The sequence below is a fragment of the Fistularia commersonii genome, chromosome 11, assembly GCF_037954325.1.
Source record: "Fistularia commersonii isolate RoL2024-O1a breed Wild chromosome 11, RoL_Fcom_v1.0, whole genome shotgun sequence".
Taxonomy (NCBI): domain Eukaryota; kingdom Metazoa; phylum Chordata; class Actinopteri; order Syngnathiformes; family Fistulariidae; genus Fistularia; species Fistularia commersonii.
Genome location: NC_141294.1, coordinates 15,141,109 through 15,168,006, shown reverse-complemented (window position 1 = coordinate 15,168,006; position 26,898 = coordinate 15,141,109).

Below are 26,898 nucleotides of genomic sequence, written 5' to 3'. Positions count from 1 at the left end.
GTGAATAAGAGGACCCCAGGTGGAGAGGTGAGGATAAATGGGAGTGGAGATCAAGACCTTGGAGGATTTCAAGTACTTGGCGCAACGGAGAGTGTGGAAAAGAAGAATCGGGAAGGGAAAAGCCCCAAAGAAAAGAAGAAGAATCAACATGCACATGTTCAGGCTTCAGAGGTCTGCTCTGGTGTGACGGGAGAACGCTTTTAGGCCAAAATGCAACACCTAGAAGTTGATTTTTGGCCGTCCATCCACACAAGAGCAACGTTTGGGGCGCCTGAAGATGAGACGACAGGGAAATGTACCGGAGTACCCCGGAGTACTCTGAAGTACTCCAGAGTACCCCAGAGTACTTTGGAGTACTCCGGAGTGCTCCGGGCTACTCTGGAGTACTCCAGATTACTTTGAGTAGCATGACTCCCAGTCTACGTGGCCCAACTAGTACTTTGGGGTCAATCCAACAACTTTGGTCACTGATGTTTTTTGCACTTGTTGTTGAATCCACGTTTATTTTTGCTCCAATGCCAGAAGTGTCTCTACACGTCCATTACAAAATATTAACACCGACTTCTGGCCCGGCATGTGCACTACAGTGTTTCTGGTGTTCTGGTGTTTGAGAATGTTGCCGTCTGCGCCTCTCAACTTGGAGCAACTACAGAAACTCTGCCAGAACCGGAGAAGCTTCTGGAAGGATCTGACGATGATTGCCCGGGACCTGGATGACTGTGAACCTTCACAGACGTATATAAGTTTGCAGCTAATCAAATATATGGCGAGGAGATAATGATTTGAAGATTGCTTCGGGTGAAAGAGAGGAATTCATTGCATCTCATTTCCATCTGCTCAGGTCGGGTTCATGAGTCATCATCATTAAGGGAATCAGGAGAAAGAATATCAGCTAGAATGAAGGAGAAGGCGAACCAGAAAGAGGCGGTGAAGAAAAGGCAGAAGATGTTGATGTTCTCTTTAGGAGTGACGAGGATGGAGAAGATCAGGAATGAGTCCATCGGAGACGCCCCATGCTAGATGTTCTGGAGATGGTAAGAGAAGCCAGACTGAGATGGTCGGGTCGCCTATGGAGGACCTACTAGTAGATACTGGAATTTGAGTTGCTAGGTGGGACATCTAGAGGAAGACCAAAGAGGAGATTTATGGTAGAAGTGAAAGAAGACATGAAGTTAGTTGGCGCGAGAGAAGATACAGACAGCAGGGTGGAAAAGAAGTAGTAGAAAAGAAGTTCTTTTATGAGTTCTTGATTGGACAGAGTTGACAGAGGTGCTTTGGGGTGGGTCTCCTGTCGGGAAATTAGCTTAGCGACGCTCCCGTTATGAGTCCTTGGGGTGACGACCGAAGCTCCCTCGAGCTCCACCTTTTGCACTCGTCCAGGACGACGATCATTTCCTGGAGTTCAAGCACACTTCAAACTCCTTCTATTTAACAAACCGGAGAATCTTTAATGCATCATGATGCTAATAGGAATACACCGGTGGAATTAGAATGGACCTGCACGCTAGCAATGCTGAACACAGTTAGCGGCTGGCGGCTGAGGCTGCCGTGCAAAGATGGACCGATGGATTTGTGTCAAACCAGCAACCTTTTCGTGTCTGGGGAGGTTCTCAGTCATCCAGGTCATGGTTGAATTCTTCTCCAAATCTTCTTGTCTTGGGTACTGGACTTGAATTTCTTCACTTGAAGACATCCCAGAAGGTTCTGCACTTCTAATGACCTTTGTTCTGCCAGAGTTTTGGGCGGGGATGGTGGTTTATTGATCTGCAGAAACTACGTGGTAGGAGGTTGTTCTGCGTATGTTTGTTGGAACAAAACTGGAAACTGAAAGCTAAAGCTAAACAAATGAGTGAAACTGTTGGATCGGTGGGTATTTTACGGTTGTTTGGAGGGTGCAGAAGGTCCAGGTCCATGTGCGCAAATCCATTTCGGTGCCGATCCAGTACGGCAGCGGTCGGGAACCAATGGCTCGCGAGCCATATATGGCTCTTCCGGTGATGCCGTATGGCTATCAGATAGCTAACTAGTTTATCCGCGTCAACCCTCATAACAGAAAAGATGTGGATGATTACCGTGCACTCCGGGCTGCGCGGACAGAGGAATTTGCATTTGGATCTGCGCTATGGCTTCTCTCCTGACCCCTGCAGTGCGGCGCTGTAGATTTGTGAAAGGTCGTATCTGAGGCCCCTCGGAGATGTTTTTCTCTGTTTTGACTTCTTCATCTGTCTTCTCTGGCCAGAATACGGACATTGCTGTCTTCAAACGAATGGTCCTCGAAGCATCTTCAAGTCAAGACATACAAGTCTGGTTACCAAGACAAGAAGATTTGGACAAGAATTCATCGACCTTTTCATTGGCGGACTGGCTTTCGAGCCACGTGGCTTCAGAGGTGTCTATCCCTCAATCACCAAATATCTAATCTCCATGGACAACGATGTTTTGCAGATGACACTGTGATCTATAGCGAGAGCAGGTATCGGCTAGAGGAACATCTAGGGAGGTGGAGGTATGAAGGTTAGCAAGAGGGAGGGAACCCCAAAGGAAAACAAGGGAACTTTGGAGGCAACAAGGAGTGGAGATAAAGAAGCTGGAGGAGTTAAAGTACTTAGCAATGGAGAGGACGCGAATTCAATACAATTTGGCCAGAGAGCCGGATCTGTTTTTATTTATTTTTTTATTTCCAAAGGGATTTTCGCCACGCAAAACTAAACGCCTCACTCCCCACCAACCCTACTTATTGTCATCTCCGCTCAAGCCCGATGAATCTGTTTCAAAATCCTCCCAAACATCGGGCGCCGTTGCCACGGAGGCCACCTCAATATCTGGTTCCCCTCCTCCTAACATGGTTACGGGCCCTATGAACAGCACATTTCATTACAGCCTCCAAACCAGATTAAAAGTTGCTCTTCCCGGGAACGACCGAGGGCCCGAACCAGCTGTCGTACTTTATTAGACGACCAGGCCGGCGCAGAAACGAGCTCCGGATGATGGACTTTGTTATTGCGCCATCATGTTTATCCAGTCCTTGTAAGCAGGGACATATTTCATGTCGGTGAAATTAAATTTGATATCCCTTAGGCGCTCGGTTTTAGCGCTTTAATTCTAGCGTGCCGGGCCCGAGATCCTTTCACCGAAAAAATGTGCGAGAGAAAAACGCGACTCGTAACCGGTTGCGTTTAAAAAAACAAAAATCATAAAAAAAAAAAAAAACAAAAAAAAAAAACACCACCATCATAAATGTTTGCTTCCTCTCACCTTTTTTTTTTTTTTTTTTTTTTCCCGAGGAGCTTTCCCTTGGCTGACGCCGACAAATATAAAGAAGACAAAAAAGCTCGACTGTCAAACGCTGCCAAAACCGTCTCCCACACACACACACACACACACACACACACACGAAAAAAAAAACAATGTCTGAAAAGCGGCGCGTAGCGTATAGCGTTGCGGCGCCAAATACGCCGCGCACTGGCATCCCAGTGGGTGGGAAAGTACAATCTACTGTAGTGGGCGGCTCTTATGGAATTAAAATGTTTCATACCTAGGAGATTAGGAGGAAGCCTGATGGTTTCAGTTCACGGACGGGGGAATTTAAACCAAGACGCCTTTCTAGGGTGAACTCAGATGCTAGCAGGTGAGAAATCCGCCGATGATGCGAGTAAACTCCGTCGTCTGCAGAGGAATTGCTAAATCGACAGCAGAACCCGGGCTTACCGACGCCCCCGATCACCAAAAAAATCTACCGACGAGCAAGGTTTTCGGATTTTCGAATTTGGAATCAAGCCGCGGACACGTAAACAAACAAACTCAAGGGTTTTCCCGCCGCGTTGTAGCGTAGCAGCGGTCATACGTGCTAGTCCGTGTTGTTTACATCCTCGTGTTTTCCTGTTCTAATGCTTTTTTTTTTTCCAGTAAGCTAACTCCCATAAGGCTCCCAAAATGGTTAAGAGGAAGTTGAGAATTCTGAAGATGGAAATAATAGCTAAAGGTGAGAGCGGTGTCCGTTTTACAGATCTCGCCGAGCAATTAAACACGTCAGGTCAACTATCTGTACGATTCTGAAGGTCAAAGACGCGCTAAAAACGCCTGATGTGGTTAAAGGGGCGACTATAAAAACAAAAAAAAAGGTCTCAAATGATGGAAGTAGAGGTTATTGTTAGTTTGCATTAATGAAGGACAGCTAGCTGGAGATAGCATTAGCGAGAGTGTCATATGGGAGAAAGCTTTACTTGTGCTAAATTAGCTAATTTTGCAACACAGAGTTCAACTGCCGGTAAGACGAGAAAGAACACCAGAAAGGCTTTCTTTGATTCCTTTGTGTATTTCGGTCACAAATAAACCCTGAAAAAAGATTCAGTAGAGTCCAGTTTTGGGGGCTGGAGAACGGATCAATGGCTAACGAAGGAAAGTAACTGTTAATCTGGATGAATGACGGACAGCTAGCCGGAGTTAGCGTTAGCGCTTTTGCTGAACACCAGAAACCCAGCAATAATTAAGGTTATCTCTAATTCCTCTCTGTATTTTAACCACAAATAAACTCATAAAAAATAGTTTCAAAAGGGCGCAGGCTGTTTTTTGTGGCTGAAAACCGGATTCGTTTACGATGATTACGATAAAAAAGCGATTTGTACGCGAATGGAGTCAAAGCACAAATTTTATTTTAACTTAATTCGGTTCTTCCGTACACGTATCGGGCTTTTCCTTGCGACGGGTCACGGAAATTTAAAACACGACAGGTCAAACTGTCATTTTTTAATCAATTCTCAGTTCTTAAAATAGCACTAAATTGCAAATAATCTGTATTCCTATACAATTCACAGCCGTCAGTGTGCTATTACATGGTTATCACACCTTTTTTCATGGTACTTGTGAACACAGACGCTGAAACAACCCCGGGGTCATTTATATTTTACTTGGATTTAAACGACGGGAACGGAACCCTGAAGGTTTTGATAAATATTCCATGATTAATTTCAGCCTGAAAACGAGCAAAGAGGTGCGTCTCACTCTTCCAGTCACTCCCGATCACATTGGGGGTGAAAATACATTTTCCCAGTGTGTGTGTTTTTTTTTTTCTTTTTTCTGAAGAGTGTGTGCAAAGCGGACGGAGCTCCCCTGCCGGGCAGCAGGGGGAGCTGGTCGACCGACGTACGGCCCAGACAGGAAGTTGATTTAGTGTGAACTCGGAGCAGCAGCCGGGGGTTTTTCTCTTCAGACGCAGTGTGTGAGCTCTTCAGCAGCACAAACATCTACTCCCCTCCCACCACCACCACCACCACCTTTTTTTTTTTTTTTTTTTCCCTTCTCCTCTCCTGCCGCCGGGCGCCCAAATAATTCAAATCAGCCATGTTTCTCTCTTTGCTCCGCCGGGCGAAGTCCACGTCCGATGCAGCTCGCCGCCTCGCCACGTGTCGTGTCGTGTCGCAGATTTAAATCCCGCTTTGCATCGCGCGAGGAAGAAGACCCGAGAATAATCGGTCCACGCGCTTTTTTTTTTTTTCCAGAGCGGATTTAAAAGAAAACCAAGCAAAATCGGCCCCGCCGACAATCGTGAGATCATGACTCATGTTCTTCAGCTGGAAAATAAATACCTGCCTCGGAAAGAGAAGTCCGCTGGAAGTCTCTAGATTTTTTTATTTGATCTTAAGTTTAGCTCCAGACAAAATTCATCGCACGTGTGCAGGAAAACAGCTGACGTTCAGCTGGACGCTTGTTTATTTTTCATTCGTTTGTTCATCATCTGTATCGCAGCTGTCGTCCGGCGGGAGGCGGAGCTCAGACATTCAGCCTCTCATTCACGCGCCGGATAGAGACGTACTAAAATTCACAATTTGCATGTTTTATTAAGTTTTATTATCGAGATACAGCCGCTCACCCTGTCATTCACCCCGTCATTCACACGTCAGATGGACAGACATACCAAAAATTCACCCTGTCATTTGCAAGTTTTATTATAGACATACAAGCATTCACCCTCTCATTCACATGTCAGATTGCAATTTACTAAATTTGCATAAGCAACCTAAAATTCACATCATATAGATGGATATAATTGTTCATCCTCTCATTCACATGTCAGATAGACATTCTTAATTTCACCCTATCATTTTCATGTTTCATAAGGTTTTTTTAGACACACAAATGTAGCACAATTCACACGTCCAATAGACAAACATAACCATTCACCCTCTCATTTACGCATTAAAATTCATGCTCATTCAAACATCATATAGAGACATGCTTAAAATTCACCTCTTCATTTGCATATTTTTGCCAAGTTTATCGTAGACATACATGATTGAGATACAAACATTCACCCTCTCATTAAAATGTCATGTTTATGGATAGAATACTAAAATTCACCCTGTCATTCACGTCGTTTAGACATGTAGGAGTTTTCACCCTCTCATTGTACTAAAATTCACCATTTCATTCAAATGTCATATAGACGGATACAATCATTCAGCCTCTCATTCACGCGTTGAATGGACATAATGAAAATCACCCGGTCATTTTGCATGTTTTATCAGGTTTTATTATGGATACATACAACCGTTCTTCACCCTCTCATTCATACTAATAATGTTGATGTTTGCACTCTTCAAAAACATCGAGCTTGTTTTGGAACGGAACCCTGCGTCAGTGTCCGACAGCCGGGTGAAATTAATTGAGCGCGCGTTGCGTCACGTTATCTTTGACGGATACAAATGATGGAACACAGTCGGGTAATGGGTTCATCAATTAAAAGTGACTTCACACCAAAAATGAATAAATAAGGGGCGTTGCGGCGGTTAGCGCCTCCGACTCACAGCGACGAGGTTCCTGGTTCGATTCTGTACGGCAAAGGTGTCAAACTCTGGCCCGCGGGCCAAATTTGGCCTGCAAAGCCGTACCAAATGGCTATTAGAGCCGACTAAAGTGCATGTATCGCTAATTCTACAAATCCCGGAATTTTCTGCTGCTGTTTTGGCACAAAAATCACAACAGGACCCATAAACGCCCTCTCCTCTGTTGACAGTATGCATAGCGACCTTATGCTAATACTAGCACCCTGCTACTTAGGCAGAAAACAGGATTTTGCATGTGTGAATATAAAGCTATTGTATAGTATTAAGCTACGCTTGTTCCATATGTAGTTTTTAAGCAAAACTTGTTTGGGTCCATATGAAAAGGTTCATTGTTATATCCCCAGGAAGATTTTTTTCAATAATTATCAATGTTGACCCGCGACATTGTGCCAGTTTTGAATTTTGTTGTATTTGAGTTTGACACCCCCTGCTGTACGGGTTCCCCATATTCTCCCCTTGGTGTTCCCCCGGTTCTCTGGTTCACTCGCTTGCACCAAAAACATGCAGGTAAGATATAGGCGACCCTGAACTCCTTAACTGCATAGACGCGTCAATGAGAGGGTGAATGGCTGCGTGTCTCGATATGACGTGTGAATGAGAGGGTGAATGGTTGTGTGTCTACATTTGTGAATGAGAGGGTGAATGTATGTTTCAAAATGATGTAGGGATGAGTGGGTGAATGGTTGCATGTTTATAACGTGTGAATGAGAGGGTCAAATCGTTGTGTCTCGATATGACGTGTGAATGAGAGGGTGAATGGCTCTGTGTCTCGATATGACGTGTGAATGAGAGGGTGAATGGTTGTATGTCTACATTTGTGAATGAGAGGGTGATTGTATGTTTCAATATGATGTAGGGATGAAAGGGTGAATGGTTGCATGTTTATAACGTGTGAATGAGAGGGTCAAATCATTGTGTCTCTATATGACGTGTGAATGAGAGGGTGAATCGTTTGTTTCTACATGCTGTACGGAGGAGAGGGTGAATGGCTGTTTGTCTCATAAAATGTGAAAGAGAGGCTGAATCCAGGATTCAATATGATGTGCTAATGAGAGAGTGAACGGTTGCATGTCTCCATACAACGTGTGAATGAGAGGGTGAATATATGTATTTGGTACATGAATGAGAGGGTGAATGTTTGTTTCAATATGATGCGTGAAAGAGAGGGTGAATGGCTGTATGTCTCGTATAAAATGTGAACGAGAGGGCAAATAGTTATATGTTTATATGTTGTGTGAAGGACAGGGTGAAATCGCTGTGTCTCCATATAACATGTGAATGAGAGGGTGAATATATATATGGTACATGAAGGACAGGCTGAATGGTTGAATGTCTAAATGTTGTGTGAACTAGAAAGTTAACATATGTCTCGCGTAAAGTCTGGATGAGTGGGTGAATGTATGTCTATAAATTACTTGTGAATGAGAGGGTGAATTTATGTCTATATTACAAGTGAATAAAAGGGTGGATGTATGTCTGTTACATATGAGAGACTGAATTTATGTCTACATTACATGTGAATGAATATATGTGATTGAATTTATGTCTATATATTACATATGAATGAGAGGGTGAATTTATGTCCATATTACATGTGAATGAGAGTGAATTTATGTCTATATTACATATGAATGACAGGGTGAATGGATGTCTCAATTATATGTCAGAGGGTGAATTTATGTCTAAATATTACATGTGAATGAGAGAGTGAATTTATATTTATATATTACATGTGAATGAGAGGGTGAATTTATGTCTATATATTACATATGAATGAGAGGGTGAATTTATGTCCATATTACATGTGAATGAGAGTGAATTTATGTCCATATTACATATGAATGACAGGGTGAATGGATGTCTCAATTATATGTTAGAGGGTGAATTTATGTCTAAATATTACATGTGAATGAGAGAGTGAATTTATATTTATATATTACATGTGAATGAGAGGGTGAATTTATATTTATATATTACATGTGAATGAGAGGGTGAATGTATGCCTATATATTACATCTAAATGACAGGGAGAATTTATGTCTACGTTACATATGAATGAGAGAGTGAATTTATGTCTATATATTACATGTGAATGAGAGAGTGATTTTTTTGTCTATATATAACATATGAATGAGAGGGTGAATTTTGTCTATTACATGTGAATGAGACGGTGAATGTATGTCTCTTAAGGTAAATGACAGGGTGAATTTACGTCTACGTTACATATGAATGGGAGGCTGAATTTTTGTGTCTATATATTACATATGAATGATAAGGTGCATTTTGTCTATATCTTACATGTGAATGAGAGGGTGAATGTCTCCAAAATGTTCCTGCGTTGTCACAGGTTCCAGCCTCCACCTCCAGCTAAAATGCAGAATAATAACAATGAATGAGTGAATTTGGGGGTTTAACCGCCACTTTTATCCCATGAATCTTTTCCGGGTGCAGTTTTTTCAGCGCGGGTCAAACCGGAAACATCTTGTCCCATTTATCCATCCGACGCCGAGCCTCATGTTGTCGAACCGCACTCCGGCTCCCGCCATCTGGAGCCTAAGCACCTCCATGTTCCTCACGCTGATGGGCCGTCCCCGAGCAGCGATTGACGGCGAAAGAGTGGCAGCTTTACGAGCCGGCAAGTTTATCCATTTCTTCCCGGGGAAGGTAAAGAGAAAGAATAGATGTCATTACGGGATGCGCTTCATTAAAAAAAAAAAAAGGGGGTTAATGGCTGCTCTTTAACTCGGGGCGTCGGGCCGCCGCCGCCGCCGCCACCGCGGACTCCACGCTGATTGCCGCTGCAGCCTCAGCACCACTTAACTTCACATTAAACAAAAAAAAAAAAAAAAAAATGGGCTTTTGCTCCAAATCTGGGAGAAGGAGAAGCAAGTCAGCAGATTAACGAAGGCGAAGGGGATCTATTCTCTTTTAATGTCTGCAGAGTAGAGGGTGAGCTCCCCATTGTGGCGGCGAGCTGGGAAAGCATTGGCGGCGGCGGCGGAGGGGGGAGGGGGGGGGTCACTACGACCCGCGGCGCTCATGACTTCATTCACGATTCGGCACGGCTCGGACCGACACGCCTCGAAATAAAATATCTAGGGGGAATTACTCAGATTAGAACCGTATACAGCAGAACCCGGGCTCACCGACGCCACCAATCGCAAGCTAATCGGCCTACGGAAGGAGGTTTCCATCTAATTTTGCATTGCGAACAAGCTAACAAAACTCATAGGGTTTGCAAGTTGTGGCGTTGTAGCGTAGCATCAGTCGTGCTTGCAACTCTGCGTTGTTTACATCCTGTTTTTGTGCTTTTAAGTGCTTTTTTTTACCTCCAAGTAAGCTAACCCTCATTGCAAACAAGCAAACAAAACTCATAGGGTTTGCAAGTTGTGGCGTTGTAGCGTAGCATCCATCATGCGCGCAACTCTGCGTTGTTTACATCCTGTTCTTGTCCTTTTTAGTGCCTTTTTTTCCCCAGTAAGCTAACTCGCAGTGCGAACAAGCAAACAAAACTCATAGGGTTTGCAGGTTGTGGCGTTGTAGCGTAGCATCAGTCGTGCGTGCAACTCTGCGTTGTTTACATCCTGTTTTTGTGCTTTTAAGTACTTTTTTTCCGCAGTAAGCCAACCCTCATTGCAAACAAGCAAACAAAACGTATAGGGTTTGCAAGTTGTGGCGCTGTAGCGTAGCATCAGTCGTGCTTGCAACTCTGCGTTGTTTACATCCTGTTTTTGTGCTTTAAAGTGTTTTTTTCCCCCCCAGTAAGCTAACTCTCATTGCGAACAAGCAAACAAAACTCATAGGGTTTGCACGTTGTGGCGCTGTAGCGTAGCATCGGTCATGTGTGTAACTCTGCATTGTTTACATCCTGTTTTTGTGCTTTTTAGTGCTCTTTTTTCCCCAGTAAGCTAACCCTCATTATGGTGCGCAACAAGTTTAAAAAAGCTAGCGACAGCAAGGTGAAGGAGAGGTTGATAATTCCAGTGGATCTGAAGAAGGAAATAATAGTTGAGAGCGGCGCTGGTGTGACAGATTTCAATCCAACACATCAAGTCAACCATCTGTACGAGCCTGAAGGTCAAAGACGTGCTGAAAACAGCTGATGTGGCTAAAGGGGCGACTATACTAACGAAAAAAAGGTCTCAAATCATGAAGTAGGGTTTATTGTTAGTTTGGATGAATGAAAGACAGCTAGCTGGAGGTAGCATTAGCGTTAGCGAGTGTCTCATATGGGAGAAAACTTGTGCTAATTTAGCTAATTTAGCAAAGAAAACGCAGTGCTCAAGTGCTGGCAAGAAGAGAAATAACTCCAGAATGGTTTATCTTTAATTCCTTTGTGTATTTTGGCCACAAATAAAGCCAGCAGAGTCCAGTTTTGGGGGCTGCAGAACGGATCGATGGCGTTTACATTGATTTCAACGGGGAAACAGATTCGGTTCACGAAAAAAAACAAATTGAATCCGTGCTAATGTATTAGCTTTGGCTAATATTTATCTGATTAACGCCTGCTTTTCCATTTGCCACTTGTTAAGTTTGTTTCTATTCACGCCGCCGGTGCGAGGCGGCAGATGCTAATGCCGGGCGAAACTTTATCTCCCGACAAATCAAACTCCCTGAGAACAAAAAGCGCTCCAACGCTTTTAAAACATGCTCGATGCAAACGACGGCGGGTTTTATTTTGCGAGCGATACGATATTCCAGCATTCGCTCCCCCCCGACCCCTCCTGCTCTCCACTCCGATTGCAGAAATGGAGAACGGGTATAATCCCTCCCCGACGCCGTTGTCCGTCTCATCTGCACATTTAACCGCGCTCTCGCGTTTCGCTCGCAGGACCCTTTTGTTTTTTTTCTTGGGGTTTTCCGTTATCTGCGTTTGAACCTCCGACTCCGTATTCGGCGTCTTCGCCCACAACAAGCGATTATCTGCGTAATTTATTGGTATTCACCTCCGTCTGGGGTTCGGAGATCATCGATCCGGCGTCATCCCGGATACATTTCACGCCGGTAAACGCCTCGGAAGGATATCCGAGCTGCGTCTTTATTCATAACGACCGGCTGCTTGATAATACACGTTCAAAAATGCAACACTGAACGCGTCCGAGGTGGTACTTCTTTTCCGAGGGTCATCGTTTTACCGAAAGCGGACCCCGACGTTGATGACCCGAATGACCTTGAGCACCGCCGGCAGGATGAGACGCCAGCTTTGATTTCATCCGACAGCATAAATGCAGAGGAGGTATTTTACAGAGCTTCCTGTCTTTACCAGAGACCCCTCCGCACACACACACACACACACACACACACACACGCTAAACGTAAAACATCTCACTCTTTCATTCAACTATTCACCCTCTCATTCATACGTCATATGGAGACATGTCATCATTCACTCTTTCATTTATGTCATTTACAGAAAACAATTATTCACTCTTTCTTTCAAATATCATAAAGAGACAGACAACATTCACCCTCTCATTTATATCAGACACAGACAGAAAAGATTCACTCTCTCATTCACGTTATTACAGACAAATAACCACTCATTCTTCCATGTACGTCATGCAACCTTTCACCCTTTCATTATAATGACATTTATAGACATGCAACCTTTCACTCTTTCATTTTAATGACATTTATAGACATGCAACCTTTCACTTTTTCATTATAATGACATTTATAGACATGCAACCTTTCACCCTTTCATTATAATGACATTTATAGACATGCAACCTTTCACCCTTTCATTATAATGACATTTATAGACATGCAACCTTTCACCCTTTCATTATAATGACATTTATAGACATGCAACCTTTCACCCTTTCATTATAATGACATTTATAGACATTCAACTATTCACTCTTTCATTATAATGACATTTATAGACATGCAACCTTTCACTCTTTCATTATAATGATATTTATAGACATGCAACCTTTCACTCTTTCATTATAATGACATTTATAGACATGCAACCTTTCATCCTTTCATTATGACATTTATAGACATGCAACCTTTCACCCTTTCATTCATACATGCAACTATTCATATTTACACTCTCATTCACATGTCATACAAAGACATGCAACAATTCACCCTCTCATTCATGTCGTATAAACATACATTTATCCGTTAATTCATGTCCTACAGAGACGTGCAACAATTCACCCTCTCATTTGTGTCATCAAGAAACACACAAAATTCATCCTCTCATTCATATATATTATAGAGTCATCCAGCAATTCACCCTCTCATTCACATCATTTACACACGGCTCACTCTTTCATTCACATTATATATAAACATAAAACCATTCACTTTTCTATTTATGTCATATAGGGACACGCAACCATTCACTCTTTAATTCCAACTATTCATATTCACCCTCTCATTCATATGTCATACAAAGACATGCAACCATTCACCCTTTCATTCATGTCATATAAACATACATTTATCCCTTAATTCATGTCCTATAGAGACATGCAACCATTCAGCCTTTCATTCATACATGCAGTTATTCCTATTCACCGTCATTCATATGTCCTGTAGAAACTTACAAAATTCACCCTCTCATTAATATATCATACACACATGCAACAATTCACCCTCTCATTCACACCATTTACACACTGCTCACTCTTTCATTCACATTATATTCAGATATAGAACTACTCACTTTTCTATTTATGTCATACAAGGACATGCAACAATTCACCCTTTCATTCATGTCATATAAACATACATTTATCCATTAATTCATGTCCTATAAATACAACAATTCACCCTTTCATTCATGTCCTATAGAAACTCACAAAATTCACCCTCTCATTAATATATCATACAGACATGCAACAATTCACCCTCTCATTCACACCATTTACACACTGCTTACTCTTTCATTCACATTATATCCAGATATAGGACCATTCACTTTTCTATCTATGTCATACAAGGACATGCAACCATTCACTCTTTAATTCATGTCATAATCCCTTAATTCATGTCCTACAGAGACATGCAACCATTCACCCTTTCATTCATACCTGCAGTTATTCCTATTCACCGTCATTCATATGTCCTGTGGAGACATGCAACAATTCACCCTTTCATTCATGTCGTATAAACATACGTTTATCCGTTAATTCATGTCCTATAGAGAAATACAACAATTCACCCTTTCATTCGTGTCATCAAGAAACACAAAATTCACCCTCTCATTCATATATCATAGAGACATGCAATTTCTATTTATGTCATATAGGAACACGCAACCATTCACTCTTTCATTCCAACTCTTCATATTCACCCTCTCATTCATATGTCATATAGAGAAATTCTATAATTCTTTTGTTATAAACACACACATGCAACTATTCACCTGTTCATTTATGTCATATAGAGACGTACAACATTCACCCTTTTATTCACATTATTTAGATATGTAACCGCCATTCTCTCTCTCCGGTGAACTCCTATGAGCTGCTGTAATATTGATCAATCAGAAAAGCGTCGATGACCGAAAAAAAAAGCCGATATCCCTCGCGTGCAGACGGATTGCCTTTCAGATTTTATCCTCCGCGTCGTTCTCGTTCGAAATAAACGCCGTCCGCCGACAGAAGGAGAACCCGCCGGATGGGAACGGGCTGACGAGATGGAAACTGGAACATCGCCGCTGTTTTTCGCTCCCCGTTCCCGCGTGATTTTCATAATTAACCCCATTGTTGTTCATCAATGATTAACAGGATTTAATTCATTAGCATTTGTTTAATCACACAATTTAAGTACAGCCTTGCGACAACACACACAGCAGGGGGGAGAATTATGCTGGTGGTGTTGGTGTTTTTGAAATTCCAATCAGATGTGTTCAATTAAAACCCGAAGAATGATGATTTTATTTTTAATAAAAATGCACCAAACAGCGTTAGCCTTCAAAACCAAGAAGAGGTTCATCCAGGCGACGGGGAATTCTTGACCGAATCTTGAATTCCTTCACTTGAAGATGTTTCAACGCTCATCCAAGAGGTTTGAGCGCGTCCGATGACCTGCGAGGAGTTTCTTCAAAATAACCGCCAGGGTTTTGGGCGGATCTAGATAATAGTGGCTTATCATGTAAATGGAAGAGTTGATTGGCAGAAACTAGGTGGAAGCTAATCCTGCTAATTCAAGGATTCTTGCTAAAACAACGGATGGTCCGACACAGGAGAGCCACCACTTTAGGATGGGACTCCGTGGTCCACCTACACCTGAAGGACAAGGGCCATTTGTTGCACTGAGGATTGTGTTATAATGACGACTACATTGGAGATACCAAACAACCTCCTCACAAACAGATGGTCCAAGACAGGAGAGCCACCACTTCGGGACGGGACTCCCTGGTCCAGCTCCTCCTGAAGGACAAGGGCCATTCGCTTGAAGACAGCGCTGTATCCTAGCCAGAGAAGACCATGGTTGGAGAGAGGAGTCAACGAAACCATCTTTGTCAAAACAGAAAAAAAACAGCTTCTTTATCTCCACTCCTTGTTGCCTCCAAAGTCCCCTTGTTTCCCTTTGGGGTTCCCTCCCTCTTGCTAACCTTCATACCTCCACCTCCCTAGATGTTCCTCCCTATCTCCACTCCCTGTTGCCTTCCAAAGTTCCCTTGTTTTCCTTTGGGGTTCCCTCCCTCTTGCTAACCTTCATACCTCCACCTCCCTAGATGTTCCTCCATCCAGCTCTCGCTATAGATCACAGTGTCATCTGCAAAACATCGTAGTCCATGGAGATTAGATATTTGGTGATTGAGGGATAGACACCTCTGAAGCCACGTGGCTCGAAAGCCAGTCCGCCAATGAAAAGGTTGATGAATTCTTGTCCAAATCTTCTTGTCTAGGTAACTAGACTTGTATTTCTTCACTTTAAGATGCTTCACCCCTCATCCAAGAGGCCTTTAACTTCCAATGATCTATGGGGAGTTACCGAACATGGTGGAGGTGGACAACCTCCACCTCCACCTGAAGGACAAGGGCTATTCTTTTGAAGACAGCAATGTCCGTATTCTTGCCAGAGAAGACAGATGGTTGGAGAGAGGAGTCAAAGAAGCCATCTTTTTCAAAACAGAAAAACCATCTCTGACCAGAGGAGGGGCCTCAGACATAACCTTACATAAATCTACAACGCTGTGCTGGCGTCAACACCAAGACGGATTTGCAGAAACGGACCTGGACCTTCTGCACCCTCCAAACAACCAGGAAAGACCCACCACCAGAAGCAAACCCTGGCAACATCCACATGACCTTCATTTCGCGCAATCAGGTTTCACTCCTTTGTTTACCTTTTCACATTCCAGTCCAGGTAGCCCCACTAAGTTGCTCTTTAGTTCCAACAGACGACACCTCCATTAGCATAACAACCTCCTTCCACCTGGTTCCTGCAGATCAACGCTTCTTCTTACACAACAAGCCACCATAATGTAGACCCGCCCAAAAAACCTGGCGGGGATTTTTCGGAAACTCCCAATAGGTCATCGGAAGCGGAGAAGCTCAAAAGTTTTCAAGTGAAGAAACAAGTCCAGTTGCCAAGACAAGAAGAATTTGACAGGAAACCAGTGTGAACAAACAATGGCGAGCAACTGTCAAAGCCAGTCAAAGTATTCTGGAGTACTCGGGAGTATTTTGAAGTACTCTGCAGTCCGCCATTGTTGTTACGGCACGGCAACTCACCGCGACCTTTGTATTCATGCCTGTTTCCAAGTCGACGCTTTTTCGCTATCTCCACTGAGAGCTTGGGCTTAAAACTTGTCAAGTGAAGGAATTGAAGTCCAGCTGCCAATTCGACAGGACTTTTATTGTCGTTCCACAGACCGCAATGAAGGTAAAGAAACAGGTTCCAACACGTTGGAATGAGTGGAGAAAAAAGTATCAGGGGCACGAAGAGATAGTAGACTACCAGCCACAGTGAAAGGAAAGTATGTATGCTCTACAAACAGTGACAAAAGACAGGAGGCAGAGCTGGAGGTCGCAGAGATGAAGATGCTGAGGTTCTCTTTGGGAGCAACCAGGATGGACAGGATCAGGAATGAGTCCATCAGAGGGACGCCACATGTATCTAACATGTTTTGGAGAGAAGGTCAAAGATGGTTGGGTCGTGGACAGAGGAGGGATAGTGGATATATTGGTAGACGGATGCTGGAATTGGAGGTTTAGGGTAAGACCAAAGAGAAGATTGAAGGACGTCATGCGAGGTGCAGGACATGTATGACTGAGACAAAGTGATGGATATGAACACTGTTCATGTCCGAACTATGTTAGTGGATAGTGGATATATTGGAAGACGGATGCTGACGGATAGGGTTAGATGGAGAAGGTTGATTGGCTGTGGAGACCCCTGAAGGGAAAAGCCCAAAGGAGACGAAGAAGAAGAAGACTTTCTAGAGATAGCGGCTCTCAGGTTCAGAGGAATCAAAAACAGACGCTAACCTTAAAAGGCAGGACACGACACAACAACACAACAGCAGCGTCTCTGGGTTGGAGTCAAAGACGGAAAAAAACGAGAGAAAAACTATAAAATAACCTCTAGGAGCATAAATAGATAAATATGCAGAGAGAAATTTAGTCAAAAAAAAAGTGGAAAAATAGTTCAGAATTTAGTGCGACGAGCGCTCAGGGGTACAAAAAAAAAACGTTTTTCAATCTGTTTGTTTTTGCATTGATTGTCCTAAACCGCCTTCTTGGAGTAGGTGGCGGCCGGATGGATGCATCCCTGAGGACGCTTTGGGCTCTCCTGAGGCGGCGTGTATTATAAATGTATTAATATTAATATATTTTTTACATTTATTCATTCACTTATTATTCTACTTTTTGATGTTCACAATTCAATGCAGCTCCTCCAATCGCCCCACGGGGACAAATAAAGTTTTTTCCCATGTCCACCTAGTTTCTGACCAACTCTTGCATGAACCACCGTAACCTGGACCCGCCAGGTTACAAGACGAGACGTTCTTACCCGCCTCCGAGCTGATAGCGACTTTTTTTTTTTCGCCGTTCGTCCTCGCCATTTATCAAATTCCGTTTCCCGACGCGACGATCGGAGCGTGGCCGTTCAAAAACCGAATGAGAACGATTTAAATCCATTTTCTCGTGGCTCGTAATTCCGCTCCGCATAAATTAGCGAGCAGACGGCAGTAAAATAATAGCCCATTACTTATATTAATAGGCCATGAACTTCGGCGTATATATTAACATATATATGACCATCAACTGGTAAATGAAGCATTCCTGCTCGGCGGAGGTAAAAGCAGAGGAAACATCCGGAGAACAGCAACCGTTGCATCTCTGAGTTGCCGGACGGAGCCGGTATTCCCCGTTGTGAATACCGGGGACGAACTTTGTGCGATATTTCAGCGTCCGTCTTCTTGTTTGGGTTTCATTTCTCTCTTGGTCGCTCCCGACTAGCTTGTTTAACTGCTTGCGTGAAAACGTGCGGGAGTTTGATTCCTCCGTTAAAGCCGTGACCCGACACGCAAGAGACCATCTGGGTCGTTTTCTTATTTATCGGAAAACGTTTTGTCACTTCCGATCCTTCGTCACATCCCGATAGCCCTTTCTTGTCGTTTTTTTCGACAAACACGACTTTTCATTTCGAAAAGAGCGCAAAGACCAGACATCCCCCTTCCTATTTTCGATATTTAATTTATTTTATTTCCTGAGTTAGCAACTTGCTCCTTTCCTCTCACTCACTGTTCGTAAGTATGCAATACCACTTTCCACCACAGGATGGCGTGAAACCAACTGGGATTAGCTTGCCGAGACGCGGTCGCAGCATTAGCTCAGTAATGACGCCAGTAATGTGGCTAATGTCTGTGTTACAGGTAAAGAGTTATAACGACACGTAAATAGGTAGAAACGAGCGAAAGAGTCCTGGTGAAGTGAGCGAACGGCCGTTTAACTTGTAGGGTTGTGGTCGACAGTAGCTCGGGTAGTGCTAATAGCATGCTATCGCTAGCCGCTAGCTAACTGTAGCCTCGTGGCGGGACTACTGTGTATTGGAGCCGAGTATACTGGTTTTGTAAATAAGGAATACTGTGATTAGTTTGCCAGTAATGTGGCTAGTAAAGATTATAACGACATGTCAATAGGTAGAAACGAGCTAAAGAGTCCCGGTGAAGTGAGTGAACAGCTGTTTAACTTGTAGGGTTGAGGTCGACAGTAGCTTTGGTCGTGCTAATAGCATGCGATCGCTAGCCGCTAGCTAACTGTAGCCTCGTGGTGGGACTACTGTGTATTGGAGCCGAGTATACTGGTTTTGTAAATAAGGAATACTGTGATTAGTTTGCCGAGACGCGGTCACAGCGTTAGCTCAGTGCTGTGTCGACGGCGAAGAGGTCGGACGCCAGTAATGTGGCTAATGTCTGTTTTCCAGCCGACAATAAAACCCGCAAAGCCTACACACTGAATCATCATCGTTCACGTGTGCAAGAAAACCCGACGAAATATAGATACTGGCGTTGGTGGAAGACCGTTACTGTACAACAACCCCTACTTTTAAACAAAATTATTACACGTTATCATATACATGTACTTGTAAATACACATGTATTTACGTTAAATATATTTTTACATTTTTTTTACATACCTTCAACTTTATTTTTACTTATTTCTTCTGATTTTTACTGTTTTATTTTCTTTTCAATTTCAATAAAGTACTCTGTCGGCATGACGTTACGTCGTTTGCCCGTTTTAAGCTAAATGAAAATTCTCCATTCGCATTTGGACGCAAAGCCGGCTCTTCGACCGCGGTTGGATTTCAGGAGTTCCTTTCTCTGCGAGTCCTGGTTCCCCCCGGGTTCTCCGGTTCCCTCCCGCGGTCCAAAAGCCTGCAGGTGGATCAATGAGGATCATAAATCGTCCAGACGTTTCTCCTTATGACTCCTGAGTGAGAGTGAACGGTTGTTGGCGAACGCTAACGGACTCCCATCGACTGACCGGCGAGCCGTCCGGGGTGAATCTCGCCGTCACCTGATGCGCTGAACGTCTAAAAGCGGTACGTCACGTCTGGGATTTCCAGGACCGAAACACGAAGGAGACGGTTGAGTTCGGCAAATATTTCTCAGGCGAAACTCTGTTTATATTCCTCTACGACTTTCGGACCTCGTCGTTGTTCCATAAAATATTGCAATTTGTTATCGCTCAGAGCGCGGTCACGACACGGAGCACGAAAACAACTTAAACAGAATGTTTACGAGGACGGTTCGGAGAAAAGCCGTTTTTCGTTTTTATTCACCTTCAACAGCTCCTCCAAACGGAAAGTGCCGCGTTGTAAGAAACGGCAGAGGTCGGGTTGGGTTTCGGTGCGAAGGCCTTGCGAGGCGCCGCGTCGCGAAAACTCAAACGCTCCCCTCCCGTGAGAAGAACACTTGTGCGTTCTTTTGTCCGACGTGAGTCATTTTGTTTTTGGGAGCTGGAGACACGTGACAGAATCCGCCGCCGTCAGAGGCGGCAATTTATATTCATTCACTCGGAAAGGCAAATAAGGCCGGCGCTGCGAAGATGCCGGGATGAAGCGCTCCTTAAGTGAAATGTGCTCGATAATAAGCAAAACTGCGCGGTGCCTTTTGAGGGTTTTCGAGACGGTTGATCAAAATATTGTGTGAAACAGCCGCATATCATCATTTGGATGAGTTTAGTTTCCTGGAAATGATGAGGCTCTCGAATAAACTCCGTCATCGCACGACTGGAGGGTGGCGTGACCACCGAGTCCGACAAGGATGAACGCTTCCCTAAATATTGGAACGTTGGACATTGTAATGGCTTGCGTTGCCAAAAAACTCTGAAGGGTTTTCAACGAAGAACACCGGTACATTTCAAGGTCCCGCAAAACGCGAAGGCAAAGACCGGAGCACCGAGGGCAGAACAACCAGACACAAGGATTGTGACGACCTCTGCATTGCTGAGGCAAAAAAAAAACCCTTCCTGGAGTCCTGGAAGAGGTGGTGCTCCTCTGTGGTCCACTAGCACCTAGTGGACCAGGGCTACTCCTTGCGGCAGTGTTAGCATTCCACCCGGAGAGGACAGGTGGTTCGAGAGACACCAAACTTGAGAGAGCTTCACTGGGTACGACATGATCTTTCCCTTACGAACAGCTCGGTGCTGAGATCTGCAGATCCATCTGAACCCCAAAACTCATCTGGAGAGGTCACACAACCCAAACCAGGACCCGCCGACTCTTGCATGATCCTCAGCCCGGTTGAACCAACGAACTCCTTCTGTTCCACACATTAGCAGGCACAGCTACATTAGCCTCAAACCTACATTAGCCTCACAGCTAGCTACCCATCAGGTTTAAACTCAGGAATTCTCCGTTCCCCAAAAAGACAAACAGAAACGCAAAAATCCTGTTCAACCTGGCTTCTCCAGAAGTCCAGTTGCCAAGACAACCTGGATGATTGAGAACCTTCTCAGACACAAACCATACCACTGGGTGTCGGTGGAATCAGCGAGATCCCAAGTATATTGGTCGAAGGACGCTAGAATTGGAGGTCTAGAGGAGGACCAAAGAGAAGATTTATGGACGTCGTGAGAGAGGATATGAAGTTAGTTGGTGTGAGAGAGGAGGATCCAGAGAATAGGGTCAGATGGAGAAGGTGGATTGGCTGTGGAGACCCCTGAAGGGAAAAGCCCAAGGGAAAGGAAAAATTTGTCACAGGGGTGCAGGACATGTATGACCAAGACAAAGTGATGACTGAGATGGTTTGGATATGAATACTCTGTTCATGTCCGAACTATGATGAGGATCTGGGTAGAAGGTTGCTGAAGGCGGAGTTGCCCGGCAGGAGGTCTGGAGGAAGACCAAAGAGAAGATTGATGGATGTCGTGAGAGAGGATATGAAGGTAGTTGGTGTGAGAGAGGAGGATCCAGAGAATAGGGTTAGATGGAGAAACTGGATTTGCTGTGGAAAAGCCAAAGGGAGAAGAAGAAGGAAGAACATTGGATTGGAATGCTGGACTCACACATTACAATTTTTACAGTCGCAGACTTAAAACTGAAAGTCGGAAAAGAATCTTAAGAGTCTTACAGGAGTCTTATCACAGTTGCATCCTGCTCCCGTTATCTCTGTGGTAATCTGAACTGTTTTAGCTCAGTCTTTTCCCAGTCTTGGGTTTCTGACAATATCAAACGTGTTTGATATCATCTCAACTTTCAGTCTTTACGGCGACGTTGACCCATCGACAACCAGTAGATGAGCTCCGAGAAGACCGGAAACAGGAAACCCGGTAGACAAAGAATCAGCAGATCGGTATATTGGCGGCAGAGACGATACAGATGAACAGAAATGTCCAAAAAGAGGAGTGGACCGTGTCGACTCCAACGTATCTGCAAAGTTTCTGCAAATACCCGGCAAAAACCTCGCATGCTGGGAAAACTACTAAAAGAATCAAGGTTGTAATCTTGTAACTCTGCGAGATTCAGTCTGTAAAATCTCAGTCTCGGACTAGATTGAGACTTAAAACTCCAACAATGAGTCTTTCGATGTGAGATGAGAGTTTTCCGCCAAGTCTTGAGAAGCAAGGTGAGGATACTTTCTGTCCTCCTGTAGCGCGCTGGCAAACATATCAGCTTCTCCCACTCCTTTCAAGATCCTTAATCTCAATTAATGTATTGGAGAAGTCTGACCCGAGTGCAGCGCTTTATCACAAACGCCGCCTTCTGGCCCCGCCATGAAAAATCCCCTTCCTCCTCCCCGTCCGGAGGGTTTCGGAGGGCGGAAAATAATCGCCCGACCGAAACCGCGGACGCTATCGACTCGAGCGTTAGCGTTAGCCACCGAAAAGCACGGGGTCACTTTTGGGATTTCAAGGCGGCAAAGCTGTTTTGGTGAAAAACCCAGGGATGCGCCGCCGCCGCCGCGGGCGCACAAGAGGCTATCTTTGGCCGGCTAGGGGTTTGGGGGCGGAGCGAGGGGGGCGGATGGGTTAGAAATAGGAATTGCAAGAGCAAGAGAGGGAGATATGGAAGGACACTGGCCTCCGGCTGACGGTTTGTTTTGTTTTTTTTTCTTTTTGTTTGCCGTGCAGTCGCTCCGCGCAATTATCAAAACGTGTCCCCGGGGCAACGTGTTGGGTTGCTTAACTGCTCATTATAGGCCGGAGTATGTACACTGACAGCACCACGCTTCTTAGTTTTGCAATGAATATGCAAATAACTTCGCTTTCCGGACAAAAACGTGCCCTTTGGCAGGGGGAAAAAAAAACAAAACAACAATTTCTCAACATCGGTTGTCCGCCTACTGACCGCGTTCGACGGAAAACAACATCAATTTGCGCCGACGAAATCCGACACGTGTGCGCCTTTTTGTTAGCGCTAGCATTTTCCCCTGAAAGCGTGGATTTCGGGAGAATTCCGACCCTTGGTTTTTTTCGTCTCCAGACCCACGCAGGTGTCGCGGAAGAAGAGGGTGAATCAGCGCTCTTCTTTCACAATCAGCAACACTTAGAAGCTACTTTGATGCTAATTATTTGCCTTTCGGCAATTAGATCCCACCGCACGTTTAGTCACATATGAAATACTTAGCCGGCTTTCGGTAATACAGGAAAATAGCTGCTGCGTGCGGCAATTAAGTCACAGCGTGCCTTTTTCTCAGCTGCCGGCGGCGCTACACTAATGATCTGAGAAGCGTGACAAAACGTCAGCCGCAAATAAAACTGTGGACACTGCAGGTCTGCTTCCGGAAGTCTTCCCTTCTTCGTGTTTTTGACGGCTACGTAGCGTAGCCGCTCACCAAACTCCGCCGCCACCGTGTTAAAACTTCACAAAGTTAGAAACAAAGCATCGGAGGTGCTGAGTCGCCCTGTCCGAGCGCGACGTCGCCTGGTGTTTTCGCGCACGAAGGGAAAACCGGCGTCTCCTCTGACGCGCTCTTTAATAATTCAGCCGTCGCCGTATGCAAATGATCCCGTGGAAGCCGCTCGTCCCGACGGGGGGGGGGGGGGGGGGGGGGACGATTTGAAAGATGAAGCCGCTGCTGGCGTTTTAAGGCGAGCGACAATTTTCAGCGCAAGAACAATATGCAGAGGTGTTAAAATATTCAGCATGGCCTGCAAACACTCTCTGCCTCTGCTTGTGTTATTGTCAAGTAAAATATGCAGCTGATAGCGGCAAAGTGGCTGATAGCGGCTACGATGTTATGCTAAGACTCGCGAGCCGTCGGATGTTCCGTCGTTCGCGCGGAATCCCAACGAAACCCGGCGCAATCAAGTTACAAATATTCAGAATCGGGGGTCTACGACCTTTTCCTCCGTGCACTTTTACAAAATATACCTTTTTCAAGCTATACAAATTCCATCAACGTGCAAAAATATGAGTCCGCCTCGTCACATTTCGGGTTAGAAGGCACAAAATTTCTGGCTTACTTTTACGGCTGCGGCGGAACCTTTACGATCCTCCCGGGACTCGTCAAATCGCGCCGCCGTCGGCGCAGCGTCGTCGGCGATCGGAAGCCGACGGCTTTTCGAGTTTTGTTTTTCAGCTCCTTTATCGCCTCCATTCGTAGACGGTTTCCTGCAGCGAAGAGGTGAGAAGTTGCAGCGGAATTTTGGGAAATGGCACTTCATGTTTCACCTTTTATTGACCAACACACACACACATCACACACACACACACACACACACGGGTTGTTTACAGTCAAGAAACAAAATCCGGTCTTCCTCTCTTTGCTAAAAGTGTATGATTTTTGGCTCTTTTTTAGGGGCGTGTGGTTGACAACGATTCATTCATCCATTCATTCGGCAGTCAGGGTTGCATGGGGGCGGAGCCTATTCCAGCTTTTATTGGCCGAGAGGCGGAGCCACAAAAAATGTCAAAAAAATTTTTTTCCTCATATTTACCAATATACAGGAAATACATTATACCCTTGTTTTTCGCGGGGGTTACGTTCCAAAAGGAACCCGTGATAGGCAAAATCTGTGAAGTAGAAACCTTTACTTTTTTTTACAATTATTATACAATTAAATACGCTATCATACATTGTAAGAAAGAACAAACCATTTTACAGGCTCAATCATTTGTCTCACAAATAAAAGTACTGTACTTTTCAACAAATAACTTCTGTACTGTCAAATAATAATTTTTATCATCAATGTGAACAGAAGGCTTCAAATGGCGGAGATTAGCTCCGCCCACCGCGACCCGAGTAATTGGATTAAACGGGAGAAAATTAAAAATGATTATGAAAAAAATTGCGGACAGTTGCAACCCTTTTTGCATCCTTATTAAAACTTATCGCTGCTGTCGTCCTTATGTTTTTTTCTTCCTTCTTTATGGAACGAACGGAAGATTCATTAATTCCGTAACGCCGACCTACAGCCGCATAGCTTTTAGCTTCCCTTAGCATGTCCAGAAGTTTAGCTTTATCTGCCATAGATAGCATCTTCCGCTGCCTTTTTGTCAACATTATGGGTTTTAGAGAAACTCGAAACTGCAAGAAAATTTGCACGTACGTCATGTAAATTTGTCAAGCTGTTTTACGTACGTGTACATATTAAACTGCAACGTTATTGACGCACAGGTAGAGAAGAAGCGGAGTGACTTTTTAGCCAATCAGAATGCAGAACACAATGCACCATGCAAATCCGTAAAGTAGCGAAACCGTGAAAAGTGAACCGCGTTATAGCGAGGGATCACTGTACATAATAATACAGGAATATATGATAATAATAATGAAAATAATAGACGTGAAACTATTCAGCTACTTGTTTACAAATCAAACACCCCCATTCAGACATAAATTCACAAATGTGATAAATTCACATTCAAAATTCATCTTTTTATTCACATTATCAAGGCAAGTGAACGTCTTCTGCTGATTTTGGGATGGTGGGAATATAACCGGCTAAAAGGAAGCGTTGTTTACCAGGTGACCTTTCACATCGGAACGAGACGCAAACCCTCCGGACCCAGAAGACGCCCAGCACACAGGTATCACACACACACACACACACACTTTCACAAAGTTTGCAAGCAGCGGGGAGTGTTTCCACTTCTCTATTTTGCTTTGCTGGGTTCTGTAATGAATCACAATTGGGGGACCTCTGCCTTGAATCAATACAAAGTGCCACAGCAGCACTATCTCCGCCTTATTACAGGCCGGTTAGAGTCATTGGAAATGAGTTCCCGGCGAGGCGTCCCGCCAGTTCTTTAAAAATGCATGGGATTAAGACGAAACGGCGTTCCGCCGTATCAATCAAGCTCAACCGAGTGAGTAAAAAAGAAGGGAAGGGACGGGAAAATTGACGCTTGACAGTTTCCACCGGCGCCGCGCTCGGAATATCCGGGCGCTCTTGAACCCCCGTGAGATGTCATTCTCCGCGGGTTGCCGGGGGAATCGGGTTCAAATGTCCCGCGGGCGGCCGAGTCGGTTATTTGTTACTGTCAGAAGCGCCCGTTCGGTCTCGGTCTGGGTAAATGTGGGCTGAAATGCTCGGCAACGCACGGAGGAATGTAAATGAAGGCTTTTGACCCATTTCAAATCGGGCTAAAAACGTTAATGGATGACATTTTTACTCGGCCGGTGGCGGCGGCGGCGGCGGCGCTCCGGGAAAGCAAACCGCAGCTGAACGGGTGAATGTGACGTCACGGCGAGCAGATACGCTCCTCGTGTTGCCCGATTTGGGCAATTCATCTTTTCCTGCATTGGGCTTTTTGTCTGAAAATATATATCGTATTCGAGCAACGGATATACAAGCAGTGAGGTGCAGGCAGGGGAGGCGGGAGAGACTGTGCCTCACTTACCAATCTTGAAAAGAAAAAAATATTAAATGAAAAGAATTTAATGAAGATATTTATCAGTGATTTGAACCACTTTTGTATTTTTTTTTTTTTCTTCATTTTTTTGGCTGTATGTCTCTATATGACATGTGAATGAGAGGGTGAATGGCTGTATGTCTCTGTATGACATGTGAATGAGTGACTGAGTGAGATATTGCATGTCTATTTGATGCGTGAATGAGAGGGTGAATGGTTGCTGTATGAAATGAGTGACTAATTGTATGCCTCTATATGACCTGTGAATGAGTGAATGAGT